Source organism: Triticum dicoccoides, chromosome 4B, assembly GCF_002162155.2.
Source record: "Triticum dicoccoides isolate Atlit2015 ecotype Zavitan chromosome 4B, WEW_v2.0, whole genome shotgun sequence".
Lineage (NCBI taxonomy): Eukaryota > Viridiplantae > Streptophyta > Magnoliopsida > Poales > Poaceae > Triticum > Triticum dicoccoides.
Window position 1 is genome coordinate 385,904,264 of NC_041387.1, and position 14,339 is coordinate 385,918,602.

Sequence of the window (14,339 nt, forward strand, 5' to 3'; positions counted from 1 at the left end):
AACTCACGTTTGGCTTGAGCACCAAAGGGAAGTAGTTGGCAAAAACCTTCTCATCTCTTCCCCTGACAACTTGAACATCGATGGTGTAGATGCTCAAGAACTCTGCCGGGTTCAGTCTCCCATCATACTTCTTTGGAATCTCTGGCTTGAACGTGCGAGCGGACGTCCTACGAACTTGCCGCAGCTCACGGATGAAGGCAGGGCACCCGGCCTCGAAAGGCAGGTGTCAGTGTCAAAACTGGTAGATCTCGGGTAGGGGGGCCCAAGCTGTATGTCAAAGGATCAATGGTAACAATGGACAAAGGTACACAATGTTTACCCAGGTTTGGGCCCTTTTAAAGGAGGTAAAACCCTATGTCCTGCTTGATTGTATTCGATGAGTATAGGGGTTACAAGAGTTGATCTACCTCAAGAATGTAATGGCTAAACCCTAGCTTGTCTAGCCTATAAATATTATGATCCTGCCTCCGGTCTAAGCCCTCCGATTTATATAGACACCAGAGGGGCATAGGCTTGTACGAAGTCGGTTTACAGAGAAAGGAAACAATATATGAGGACACTTAATCTTGCCGTCCATGCATATAGGAGTCCTAACCAGTCATGGAAGGTGGTCTTCTTCCTTGATCTTCACAGCCCATCAGTCCGGCCCATATTGAATAGACCGGATGCCTGAGGACCCCTTAGTCTGGGACTCCCTCAGTGCCCCTGAACCAGTCTTCAATGATGACATGTTTGGCACACGGATTGTCTTCGGCATTGCGAGGCGGGTTCCTCTCCTTGAATACCATACATCAGCTTTCCCTTTATAAAAGAACTGTATCCGACTCTATATAATTAACACAACCCTTAGACGCGAAGGCAGAATATATAAAAAAAAATAGGAATAGTGTCTTTACTAACAACTTTTTTCGGCGAAGCATCAGGCTTGGCTCTTCGGTATTTTGAATTGTTTTCACACTCCTCATTTCGTGTTCCGAGGTCAAGCCCCCTTGGCCCATCTTGTCAAAACAGAAATCGTGCCCACTTATTACGGGATTCTCATCAATGGGATTTTGGTAACCCAACCGATTATGCGCACGCTCTCATTGAGAATAGGCGAGTTTTAAGGCATAAGTGGGGGACAGTTCGCATTTCTACTACCTATAAGAGGGCAAAAGATTCCTTCTTTCTTCCCCACACCTTCTTCCATCCTCTGCCTCTCAATCTCCCAAGCTCCAGTGCCCGAAAAAATTCTCGTCTTCCTTACCGCCGCCTCCTTCTCCAGCCATGGCCGGGTCAGGCTCCAAGGGTAAGCGGGAGGCCTCCTCCGTCATGGAAAAGGACGTGCAGGATCTCCAGAGCGCGGGGTACCTGGCCGCAGACATTGCACACAGGCTCCCCGACGAGGGCCAAATCATCCCCACTCCGGCGCCCGGCGAAAGGGTTGTCTTCCTCCCCCATTTACTTAGAGGGATAGGGTTTCCACTCCACCCCTTCGTTCATGGCCTCATGTTCTACTATGGGCTAGATTTCCATGATCCAGCCCCGAATTTCTTCCTCCACATATCGACGTTGATCGTCGTGTGTGAGGCTCTACTCTGCATCCCACCACACTTTGGCATGTGGCTCAAAATCTTCAATGTGAAGCCGAAGGTGGTGGACGGACAGCATGCGGACTGCGGCGGGGCCATGGTAAGAAAGCTTCCCAATGCCACATGGCCCAAAGGGACCTTCATTGAGACCGTCAAGGTCTGGCATCAGGAGTAGTTCTACATCACCAAACCCCGCAGCGCCAACTGGGCGCCCATTCCGGAGTTCAGATCCGGACCCCCCATGAGGCTCACTTCATGGACCGCTAAGGGCCTCGATTGGGGGTCCCAGGAGGAGGTGCAGATGTTGTAGAAGCGCATCACCAACGTGTTGGGAAAAAATTTCGGTCTCACAAATGTGATGCAGATCATGCTCTTCTCCCGCGTCCTCCCCTGCCAACGTTGGGCCTCCCACATGTGGGAGTTCAATCCGAAGGAGCCGCGGACCCTGAAGCGCTTCTTTGGCACTATGCACGAAGAGATCTAGAAGCTGCTTTTCAAGGCCCAGAAGAGCTGGCCCATGAAGACTGAAGACGTCGGGCTCGACATCGAGAATCCGGCCACTCCGATAAGTATTAACCTTTCTGAATACGTGTCCGGTAAATGCTTTTTAATCAACAAGAACCTTATCATCTCACTTCTTCACAAGGCTGGACAGCAAAGGCGGAGCGGATTGATAGTCCGGCTCCGCTGCCTGAAGACACAACCAACCCCAGCTGAAGGAGATATGGTCCTGGCGTCCTACCAGGCGCAGGAGAAGAAGGGAAAGAAAAAGGACAAGGAGCCCAAGGGTGGTCCCGCCACAGAGGCCCTTCGGACACTATGTCCGGAGAGACCGAGATTGTCACCTCTCATGAGGGAGATGAGGACGAAGAGGAGGAGGAGGAGGTGGAAAGCGACTCCTCCCACAAGTGGAGGAGGAAGAAAAGGACAACCTCTGAAAACCCAGAGGGGACGGTGCCGAAGAGGGAAGATTACCCTTTCGGCCTGAGTCCGAACACGTCCCCAAGAGAGCCCCCAGGACAAAGCCCCTGGACGAATCATAAGTATCTGAAACCTTACTTATACAGTTTCCACTTATCTGCCTCTATCATGTAAATTACATTATTGTTCGCTTTTCAGCCCCCCCTCCCCCCGCGCGCGCGATATTCCGAACACCTCATCTTCGTTGGGGAACTCCCTGCTGCCGGATCAGGGGGAGAGTGACGTGTCGTCGCGAGCCCCCTCGCCTACTGCCATGGAGGACACCGAGGTGTCATTGCTAAGGACTTCTCCTAGCCGAGGAGGGGCGGACGAGGGCATCAAGAAGGCGCCTGAGGTTAACATCTCGGTCGCTTAGGACCTGGGGGAGGAGACCCCCAAGACCACCAACAACAGGGAACCCCAACAGTATGGGGCCCTGCCGAATACTATTCCGGAGACCAATACGGCTTTGGGAAGGGATGCGCAGCCCCCTTCGACAGACGGGGGAGGAGCAACGACTCCCGCAACGGCCTTCATTAATCCAGAGGCTGCTCATGTTCTAGAGGAGGCGCTGCAACGCGCTTCCATCGTGGAGGAGCACCGAACCCTGATGGATGCGGTTATGGAAAAGGTTCAGTCTGCGAAAAGCGGACTAAACGAAGCCTTCAATAGCCTACTAACGGGCTTTGAGGTATGTGCGTATTGTTCTAAACAAATTTATTATTTGCAAAGGATAAACCTGTATATAGACAGTAGCCCCTAAGACTCTGTCCGGATTAGGACAATCTGGACAGAGGATCTCAAATCAATTCGGATGCTAATATACTGTTCAAATGTATGTTATAGGCATCCATATTGGCAGCTACCGCTCAGGCCGCAGAGGTTTCCGAGCTTAATCAGAAACTGCGAGTGGCCGATGAGGAGCTTGACCACGTCAACAAGCGGTTCAAAGAGACTCAAGGTATGCAGAATTTATATATCAGGGGTCATATGTATGGTGAGACTTTTAACTCGTCTGATTTTGTCATAATGATCATAGCTGGTGCGGCCGAGGTCGAATCCCTCAAGAGCGCGCTTGCCCAGGCCAAGAAGGAGGCGGAGGCGAACAGGGCAGCCGCTAACAAAGCGGCAAAGGAGCTGGAGGCGGAGCAAACTGTTCATCGCCAACATGAGGCTCGGGTGCCCGAAGTCGAGCAAGAGCTCAAGGATGCCATCACCAAGTCTGAGTCCTTGGAGCAGAAGACTTCGTACCAAACATCCGAGCTTAACAAAGCTCTCAATATTGCCAAGGAGGCATGAAGCAAGTCCTGGAGTGCTCACGAGGAGATCCACCAGGCACCGCAGATAGCGGCTGGTAAGGCCTTTCTTCTGCAAAGTATCTTTGGAGGTCAGAAGTATGCGTTGCTGACTCGAGTGTGGAGCTCTCCAGGCGCATTTGCGGATCTCCAAGAGTATCACCGACGCCGCCCAATTCTTCAAAGCCCAGGAGGCGAACACGACGGAGAAGCTATTTTGGTCGCAATTCCTTGCACCAGAATGTCCAACACCTCTGAACGATCAGCTGAAGTAGCTGGTCGAGCTGCATAAGATGGCAGGCGTGGTCATGAAGGATTTAGTAGTCCAGCTCTGGCCTGCCGAGCCAATCCCTAGCAGCTACTTTGGATTGGTGAAGCGGCTCATCGATGCGAGGCCGTGGGTTGACATTGTGAAGCATCCGGTCTGTATAGAGGGTGCCCGGATGGCCTTTGCCCGCGTCAAGATGTAATGGGAGAAGATGAAGGCCACCAAAGTAGCGACAGTAGGTCCGCCCGAGGGCAAGGATCACCGGAGGCCGGAGAGATACTTTGAAGATGTCCTAGAAGGGGCCCGAATAGTAGAGGGCCAGTGTTCAAAGGATGTTATGTTTGATTAAATGTATTCGGGTGGAAGAACACTATGCTATGAATCAGCGCTATGATTGCGCCTTCTGTGCTATCTTTATCCTCCTATGTGGCCATTTATTATTTATATTTCTGAAGGTTGGCAGTCATCGGCTTCTGGCCCCATGTAAAAATTACAGGGGTGTTCATAAATGCATGGCCGCACTTTATCCAACGTATTGGTCCGTAGAGGAGGCGTCCGTGAGGTGAACTAGGCAATCAGACTATGAGGCTTTATTATCTTCACTTAGCGATAGGAGTCCATTGGTGGGGTTAAGTACTAGCCCTAGTTGCATTGAGCGGCAATCCGGATTACGGTGCCTTTGCAACGCGGCTGGTCAAATCCCAGCCCCTCGTGTGACACGGCAAGGATCGCTAATGATCTGTAGTATAACACTAAGTCACCAAATCGCTGACCAGCTCTCGCTTATCATGATGGTCAGTTTTCAGCTTTCTCTACTAAGGTACTTAACCGCACGAACCAGAAATACAATCGCAATAGTTCTCCCTTTACTACCTTAGCCGAACTGGCGAAACGTAAGGTGGTAAGCACAGGAGCCAGGCAACCCAACTATAGACCAAAGACATGAATCGGAGCCGATGCATATAATGCAATATCCAGGACGCCGAAGAGTTCCCTGTAGGTGTTTGGACTTTAAGATGTGCAAGGCCGAAAAACGGCCCCCGACATGAAGGCCGAGCTAAAACACGTACGTCAATCAGAAGTAAGGAGGGAATACAGATGATAATATAACATGCATACAAAACAAAAAGTGGTGATCATTTCCTTCATGTATATCTTTATGAGTACATCGAGATGTGTTCAGACAAATAGTGCCATGAATATTGAGGTTATGTTACATGCCAGAAAATTTGCATAAGGGAAAGGTTTACACAGGGCCTTAAAGTAATGCTTTGAAGATCCTAATGGTACCCTGCCGCACGTTTGCGCCTTTTCTCCTTAGTAATGAGTCCTTCGAGAGGAGGTGTAAGATGGTTGTCTGTAAAGAAGAAGAAGAGGGGCCGAAGAGGGAGCCTCATGCAACCATACAACTTTTAGATTTTCGAAAGAACCTGCAGCGAAAGGAAAAAGAAGGAAGGGGTATGTCAGGTCCGAATAGGGTTAAGCCGTACTATGGACCTGCCCCGAGGTGTGCCTCCGGTGTTGCCCAAGGTATTTTGCGTGCGTAGTGGTGTACGCGTGGTACATATACCGCGGCCTTGTAGGGCAGTCGACGGAGGCAGAATTGCTATCTGAGGTCCGGGTCTCCCGAGCTATCTACATGAGGTGCGGACCGGACCTTTTTGACAATGTCATCGGTCTTGATGGCCGATGAATTGTTTGGCTTGATGAGGCCGCCGTATACCTCGGCTGCTAGGGCCGCGGTGTGCTCTTCAGTTCGGAGGGAGTGCTCCATATTTCCATTGACTGTGATGACGCTCCGCGGTCCAGGCATTTTAAACTTCAAATAAGCATAGTGCGGGACTGCATTGAAACGGGCGAAAGCGGTTCGTCCGCGTAGTGCGTGATAGCCACCGCGGAAAGGGATTATATCAAAGATCAGTTCTTCACTACGGAAGTTATCCAGAGAGTCGAATACCACCTCTAGTGTTAATGAGCCCATACAACGGGCCTCCACGCCGGGTATCACTCCTTTAAAGGTAGTGTTGCTTGGTTAATTCTTGATGGGTCGATGCCCATTTTGCGGATAGTGTCTTGATAGATCAAGTTAAGACTGCTGCCGCCATCCATAAGGACTCTAGTGAGATGATATCCATCGATGATAGTATCGGGTACCAGGGCGGCCGAACCACCATGATGGATACTCGTTGGGTGATCCCTGTGATCGAAAGTGCTCGGACAGGCTGACCATGGATTGAACTTTGGGGCGACAGGCTCTACAGCGTGGTCGTCCCTTAGTGCGTGCTTGCGCTCCTTTCGGGTATGTGAGTCATGTAAATCATATTCACTGTTTTTACTTGTAACGACCCGACCCAAATGGATCAAGTCTCTATGCTTAAGTGTCACCCTGGATCGGTATGCTGACACACACAGTACTCGAGGATTTATAACAGAGTGCAATCACATGTAAAAAGTAACATAAATACTATTACCTCAATCCATATAGCGGAAGTAACATCAAAATTGTGGAGTCCCAACAACACCAACGGTAAAGTTGAGTGTAGACATCGTAACCCTAACGTATCACTTACTCGTCGTAAGATTCCTGCAACATGAGTCGTTGCAGCCATGTAGTCAGTACATTGAATGTACTGGCAATTTCACACCGTCTATATGCATATTTGGCTGGTAGAGGCTCTAAATTTGATTTTGCATAAAGCTTATTTTTTTCCTACAACAAAGGAATAAATTTTATTTTTACTACCAGGTTTATGCCAACATTGAGAAGGTTCCTCCAACTCAAATCCCAAAATTACCAAGTATAAATAATAACCAAAATTCATTAATTAAATAGAGTGATGAGATCAACAAATAATTCACTTCCAAATACTCAAATTGTCCATAACCGCTGACACGGCTAATCATGATTAGTTTGTACACTCTATAGAGATTTGCGCACTTTTCCCCACAAGACTCAATCTCCTCCGTTGAATTCCTCGCACTGCCTGATGTTTGAGGACCGGATGATCGAGACATAGTCTTTCCGAAGAGGTCCCCTTAACAGATAGATAGGCCGATACACCTACAATCCCCCTACATCTGCTAGCCTATCATGGAAAGGTTTCCCACAACTTACTCAACTATGCCAGAGCCCATAATGGCTTGTGGCTGCACATGGAAGTTCCTAGGCATGAAATATCATATGATCCCTATGAGTCTGGGTGGCATTCCGTAGGGTAATAACACAGGTACTCCAAGATTCCCTTGGGCAAGCACTGGTTTCTCCAGGTGCCCGGGCAAGCTACTGGGTTCTTCAGGTGCCCCAACCATTCCACCCAGATGTGTGTTAATGTTGCCACCTTAAAACTTTCCCTTAATTATTATTTCTCTCACAACTTGCATGAATCTCACATACCAATCCCCGTCTACAAGCATGGCTAGGCAATATATGACATAATGAATACTCCCGGGGTGTTTCAAGGATCATAGGTTCCTACCTCATGAACTACATAGCAATGCACAATTCCCAATCCTACTCATGCAATCTTTGAGGGTGAAACTAATGCATAGTAAAAACCGGTATTGAAAAATACGATCAACGTGTGAACTTACCTTGTACTGTTGATGAAGATTCTTCGCACTCATAATTCCAGATAGTTCTACTTGTCACACTCCGATCAATATATCATAAGTAAGAAATTTTATCCACACATAAGAAAACACTCAAAGACCCAAATAATGCAAAGGAAGATTGCGAAAACTCCAAAAGAACCAAATCAAATTATTTTGTAAGATAAGATCCTAATTTCGGTGAAAAAGTGCGGTGATGGGTCAAGATGTTAGATTATGCCTAGGGATTCAATTTGAAAAAGGAATCAATTGAAAAAGCGCTACAGTTTACAAGATATGATCAAGTGAAGCTTCGATTTAAAATTTGAATCGTTCAAATTTTAAAAGATCAAAAGTTGAAACTAATGATGCTTCTGGATGTAGGAAGTCAATATGAAAATGTAGGAAATAGAATTACTAGATTGAAAATAACAGATCAAGTAATTCAACATAGCATTAAATCTGCTTAGAATGTTGTGTAACAACTCTTTGGTGGACTAGTAGAGTAACTGGCTAAAATCAAAATTATATGTTGGAAAGATGACACGAATTGTGTGAACTGAAAGATTACTTCAATACGAATCCAATGCAGTTGGGTTCATCGGAAACAGAGGTACGGATAAAAAGATATGATCAAAAGAAATTTGAGTATGAATCTAAACAAATTTCAAAATTTGAAAGTTGCAAAAAATTTATTTGATAGATTCACTAGATAGGTGGAATCAAGACGAAAATATTGGCGTTGGTTTCGTCTAATTTGGATGAACGAGTAAAAAGTTATGACTATTTGAAAAATCAGGGTCAAACTGTTTTATGGAAGAAAAAGTCAACTCAAACGCTGAGAGATTACTATAGAACCAAGGCGGCTTTGACGCTGGCTCCACTCTCCAAATAGAGCAGTTACTTTGTTGACGACAAGAACCCCATTTCCACTAGCCAAAGAGCAATTCATTTCTTCGACTCGATGCCTCCTCATTTGCTCCCATTCCCATATTAATAAAAGAATTAGGGAAATGCGAGGGAAAAGAATGCCAAAAGCATTTAGAGATTTGACTGGGATTCATTCTGGCTTAGATGGCGAGGGATCGCTATAACTATTTTTAGAAGCATTAATGAGATCTCTTTTTTTCTTCATAAGCTTGCATCATGAATCCCACTTCCCACTTTACCTGCCTCTTTAGTAGTCTCACATCTCGGTTTAAGGAGCTATGGCTAAAAGAATTCTAGTCTTAAAATGTAAATACGGGGACTAATTTATAAATCTAATTATTTTACCCTACACTAGTCTAATAATAATAAGCTATGGAAGAATAAAAAAATACGATAAAAGATACCTTTATAAGATAGAGAAAAGATGACTTCGGGGAGAGGAGACAACTTCCAGAAGTCCCGCCGGAGAGAAAGAAATATATTTTTATTTCATGAAGCTAGTCGAACCAAAATATTGATTTAACCCGTAGTGAATGATTTTTTTGGTTGTACATTGGGTCCATATTTATAGGTGGAAAGGAGGCTTGAAGGTCAAAGGCTAGGCAATGTGGGACTAACGTAAACATAGACGAAAATGGGAAAGAGAAAAGAGCGCCTCGCATGGGCCTAAAGGCTTCGGCTGGCCACGCGTACAATGGGTGCTGCAGGTCCTTTTTTCGAACAACTGGGAAAAAACAAGATTGTGAAAAAAATAACCAAGCGAAAGAATATGGCAGGTTGGGCCTGGCCCATATAGGAGAAAAAATGATGGGGCGCCCGCTATTACTATGCTGCGCATATGGACGACAGTTAATTCAAGGCGCACGCGCAGTTTTTTTTAAACACGGACAAGAAAAATAAAACAAAACACAGAAAAAATAAATTATATAGGCAAATTATATATCTAAATTTCCAGAAAAACAATTCCTACAACATGAACTATTTCTCAGAGTTAACTAAAGTTTACACAAATTTAGATAAAGTAAATAGTGCTACTGGTGCAATAAAACCCAATAAAAATCATTTTTAAAATATCAAAATGATTTCAAACTCATTTTTCTCTACTTTTCCATATATTTTATTTTTGGAGAAAAATAATTTGAATAAACCAAATAACTCCAAATTGAAAGTGGGTTTCAAAATAACTTCGAATTTACTTTCAATTTGATTCTTTGAAACTTCCAACTCTCTTTCTTAGCATTTGAAGAAGTCATTTTATCTTCTCTCATGAAACTCATTGAGTTGCATAAAGTTTTCGAATTTGAAATATTCCAAATGGAATCCAAATCTTTTCAAAACCCTTTTCATTTATTTAAATGGAAGAAGTCATATCATCTTCACTCTAGGGTTTTGTGATGAAATGAATATGAATTCATGGAGATCATAAATGCAAGGTGAAAGTTTGGGAAAGTCCTTTTATTCCCTCTCATTCAACTTTCAAAAAAAATCAAATTCACTCAATTTCACACAACAAATCACACAAACAATCATTTTTACTTAATTAATATAACATTCCAAAATTTTGAATTTTGGGATGTTACAAACCTATCACCCTTAAAATGAAATTTGCCCTCGAGATTCGGAGAGGCTAGCAAGAAATAGGTTACGTTCGAGGGTCTCCTCAAAATCCATTGATTGTCCCGAAGGTTTTCTCTACCACCCTTAGAAACATGGTTACGGGTCCATCAAAACTCATATACTCCATACTTATTGTTGACAGGGTTAGTCTTTTGAGATTCTCGGGAGAAATCCTACTCCGGGCTCTTTCGGTAGTGGCATAACCTTTTTCCTAAATTCTTATGCCATTACATCTCGGTAAGGTTCTTCCGAGACTGGGTCTTCTTAGCTGACAGGTCTGGCGCCAATACTAAAGAACTATTGAATATCTCATGGTGGTCATCAATTTATGGTTTCTCCTGCAAGAAATGGGTCTGGGCTTCATTCTCACCATATGACCTATGGTTGGCAACAACTGCCTTGTACAAGGGAAAATTGTCATACCATTCTAAGGTTCAATTAGGCTTAATATCGTCGTCTCTCTACTATAGGTAAGTCACTCAGATTTACCATCCCACATAGCAAGGAAAATAATAAGAGTAAATCGGCATGGTGATCAATCCATTCCGCACCCAAATCATTATCTTGTATAAAGTTTAGTGAATCTAGGATTCTAACACTCGGTCATCCTCACCAGCATTGCAGAATTTCTCTTGTCGACGAACTAAGTTCGGATAACTCCATTGATTCTGCAAGCCAAACAAACATCTATCGTTTCTTTCATCTATCAGGTTTTGCGTAACTCCTATAAGATCGTCTGTTGATAAAGTCGTGACTTCTTCCAGGATTTTTTCCTTCAGCAAGAGTATGCTTGCTTCTTGTCAGGTCCTGGAGCCTATGGGTTATGGCCCATTTCATCTTTTGTAAACCTTGAACTCATCATCGGGTTGCAACTGATCATTATTCCAACATCCAACTTCCTAGCATTTTTAAATCCATCCAGTTGTACTATCTCTCTTCCTTCTATTGGTACCAAATTAAGACATGATTATTCAGACTCATCATTGAGTGGTCCATTCCAATGTATAACGTAGCTTACTAGCTCTTTTCTTCGAGTAATGGTGTTGGGTACTATCTCCTTGAAAACACTTGTTTCTTAAAGAAAATCTTATTTCACGCACCATGATTTCACTCATTGCCTATATTGTAACAATTCATAAAATCCAAATCAATACCGATGATGCTAACTTTATAGATTCTCAAATTATTACAATCTCCTATATTTCCATTACATGTCTCAACTCAACACCTCAATATACAAAGAAATGTTCCACTACTACTATATTTCTTTTTATACTCAACTATTTAGCACAAGTCTCCTTATCATTGGGACAATCTCTAGAAAAGTGCCATGCTCCATTACAGCGGAAACATATTACTTCTGACAAGTCTCGAGGTTTCCTTGTGATTACATAGCCTCCTTGGGTCCTCGTCTTCCATTTTGGGCAACCGCTAAAGTATTGCCCTGGATCTTTGCAAATGAAACATGTGATATGACTTAGGTCCTTCTTTGTAGAAATTATGTTATTCTGGGGATACATTATGTTTCTGTTCCTGGACTTTTCCGTGCCAATTAGGGCTTCTATCTCTTGTGGGTCATACTCTACTTCCTTTGTCGGGAATTCTACTAGATCCTCCTTCGGACAATTCTGGGAGATGTGTCCTTCTTCTCCACATGAATAGCATGACTTGGTGTAGGGTTTAATTAGGTTTTCTTCAGGTGTGTCCTCAAAATCTTCCTTCGTCGTGGGTTTTTCTAAAGTTTCCCTGATGGCTTCTTTCATCGCTTCTTTCTTCTGTTGGATAGTTCATTGCACCATGGGGTAAATGTGACACTGAGCAGGGTAGTACGTAGTCCCTTCACACAAGAAACAAGTAATATGCCTAGTTGGGCATTCTTCAGTTGGGTGACTTTCTTCACAATGAGGGCATTCATCCTTGTGCTCCTCCTGGGTGTGTCCTATCTCTCCACACCTCATGCAGGCACAAGGTTTGTTCTTTGGGTTATCACCATGCTTTTGGATGAGATGGGATTTTAATAGAGTCTTCTTGAATTCCTCCCAACTTTTTGCTCCATTACATCCTTGTATGGCTTGATGCATTTTCCACCATGTTGCAGCACTTTTTGTAAGGTATTGAAGAGCGTATTGAACCTCATACTTCCTTGCAATCAATTTTTTCTTCAAGTGATCCTCAATGTTTTGTGTCCATAGCTCTGCCTCTGGCAAGGTCATCCGTTCAGAGAATACAAGTCCATCTTCATTCATCCTCTATTGGTTTCAAGGGTTTTGGGTGAGATAAGAGGGATAGAGAGAGATACACACCATACAAACAATAGTTTTGAAGAGATGGGTTTTATTTTCTGGCCATCGGAAAAACATCAAACAAATGACAGCTCACAATCATCGCATCTAACGTAAGTATATAACAGGGGTTTGCTCTTCTAAAGGTCAATAAATCTTCAAAGTCGTCAAACTCTTAAAATCTTCGGAGTATCCACTGTTGTAGCTTCAACACTTCTAATGCATGCTAAAATCCCCTTTATTCTGGAGTGGTCTTAGTTGACTGAATCTTGTCCTTCTTGGGTCGAGCCCATCAGTTGAATCTTCGTGTGGAAAAAGGGGAAAAGGGTAGAATCTAACTATTTGAGGTGAGGGGGAAGTACTTGGTAAAGCTTAGAAAAGATGAGAGTTAAGGGATCTCTTTTGAAAATAAGTTTTAGAGAAATCATCTCCTAAGGGCTTGCCAGTTTCTAGGGTCACGTCCTATAGTCAACATGTGCTCTGATACCATCTTGTAACGACCCGACCCAAATGGATCAAATCTCTATGCTTAAGTGTCATCCCTGGATTGGTATGCTGACACACACAGTACTCGAGGATTTATAACAGAGTGCAATCACATGTAAAAAGTAACAAAATACTATTACCTCAATCCATATAGCAGAAGTAACATCAAAATTATGGAGTCCCAACAACACCGTGTAGACATCATAACCCTAATGTACCACTTCCTTGTCGTAAGATTCCTGCAACATGAGACGTTGCAGCCATGTAGGTCAGTAAATGAATGTACTGGCAATTTCACACCATAGAATAATAATGAAAATATCTATCTCTATATGCATATTTGGCTGGTGGAGGCTCTAAGTTTAATTTTGCTTAAAGCTAATCTTTCCCTACAATAAAGGAATAAATTTTATTTTTACTACTAGGTTTATGCCAACATTGAGAAGGTTCCTCCAACTCAAATACCAAAATTACCAAGTATAAATAATAACCCAAATTCATTAATTAAATAGAGTGATGAGATCAACAAATAATTCACTTCCAGATACTCAAATTGTCCATAACCGGGGACACGGCTAATCATGATTAGTTTGTACACTCTGTAGAGGTTTGCACACTTTTCCCCACAAGACTTAATCTCCTCCATTGAATTCCTCGCACTGCCTGATGTTTGAGGACCGGATGATCGAGACATAGTCTTTCCGAAGAGGTCCCCTTAACCGATAGATAGGCCGGTACACCTACAATCCCCCTACATCTGCTAGCCTATCATGGAAAGGTTTCCCACAACTTACTCAACTATGCCAGAGCCCATAATGGCTTGTGGCTGCACACGGAAGTTTCTAGGCATGAAATATCATATGATCCCTTTGAGCCCGGGTGGCATTCCGTAGGGTAATCACACGGGTACTCCAAGATTCCCTTGGGCAAGCATTGGTTTCTCTAGGTGCCTGGGCAAGCCACTGGGTTCTCCAGGGTGCCCCAACAATTACACCCAGATGTGTGTTAATGTTGCCACCTTAAAACTTTCCCTTAATTATTATTTCTCTCACAACTTGCATGAATCTCACATACCAATGCCCATCTACAAGCATGGCTAAGCAATATATTACATAACGAATACTCCCGAGGTGTTTCAAGCATCATAGGTTCCTACCTCATGAACTACATAGCAATGCCCAATTCCCAATCCTACTCATGCAATCTTTGAGGGTGAAAATAATGCATAGTAAAAACTGGGTATTGAAAAATATGATCAAAGTGTGAACTTGCCTTGTACTGTTGATGCAGATTCTTCGCACTCATAATTCCAGATAGTTCTACTCGTCACACTCCGATCAAT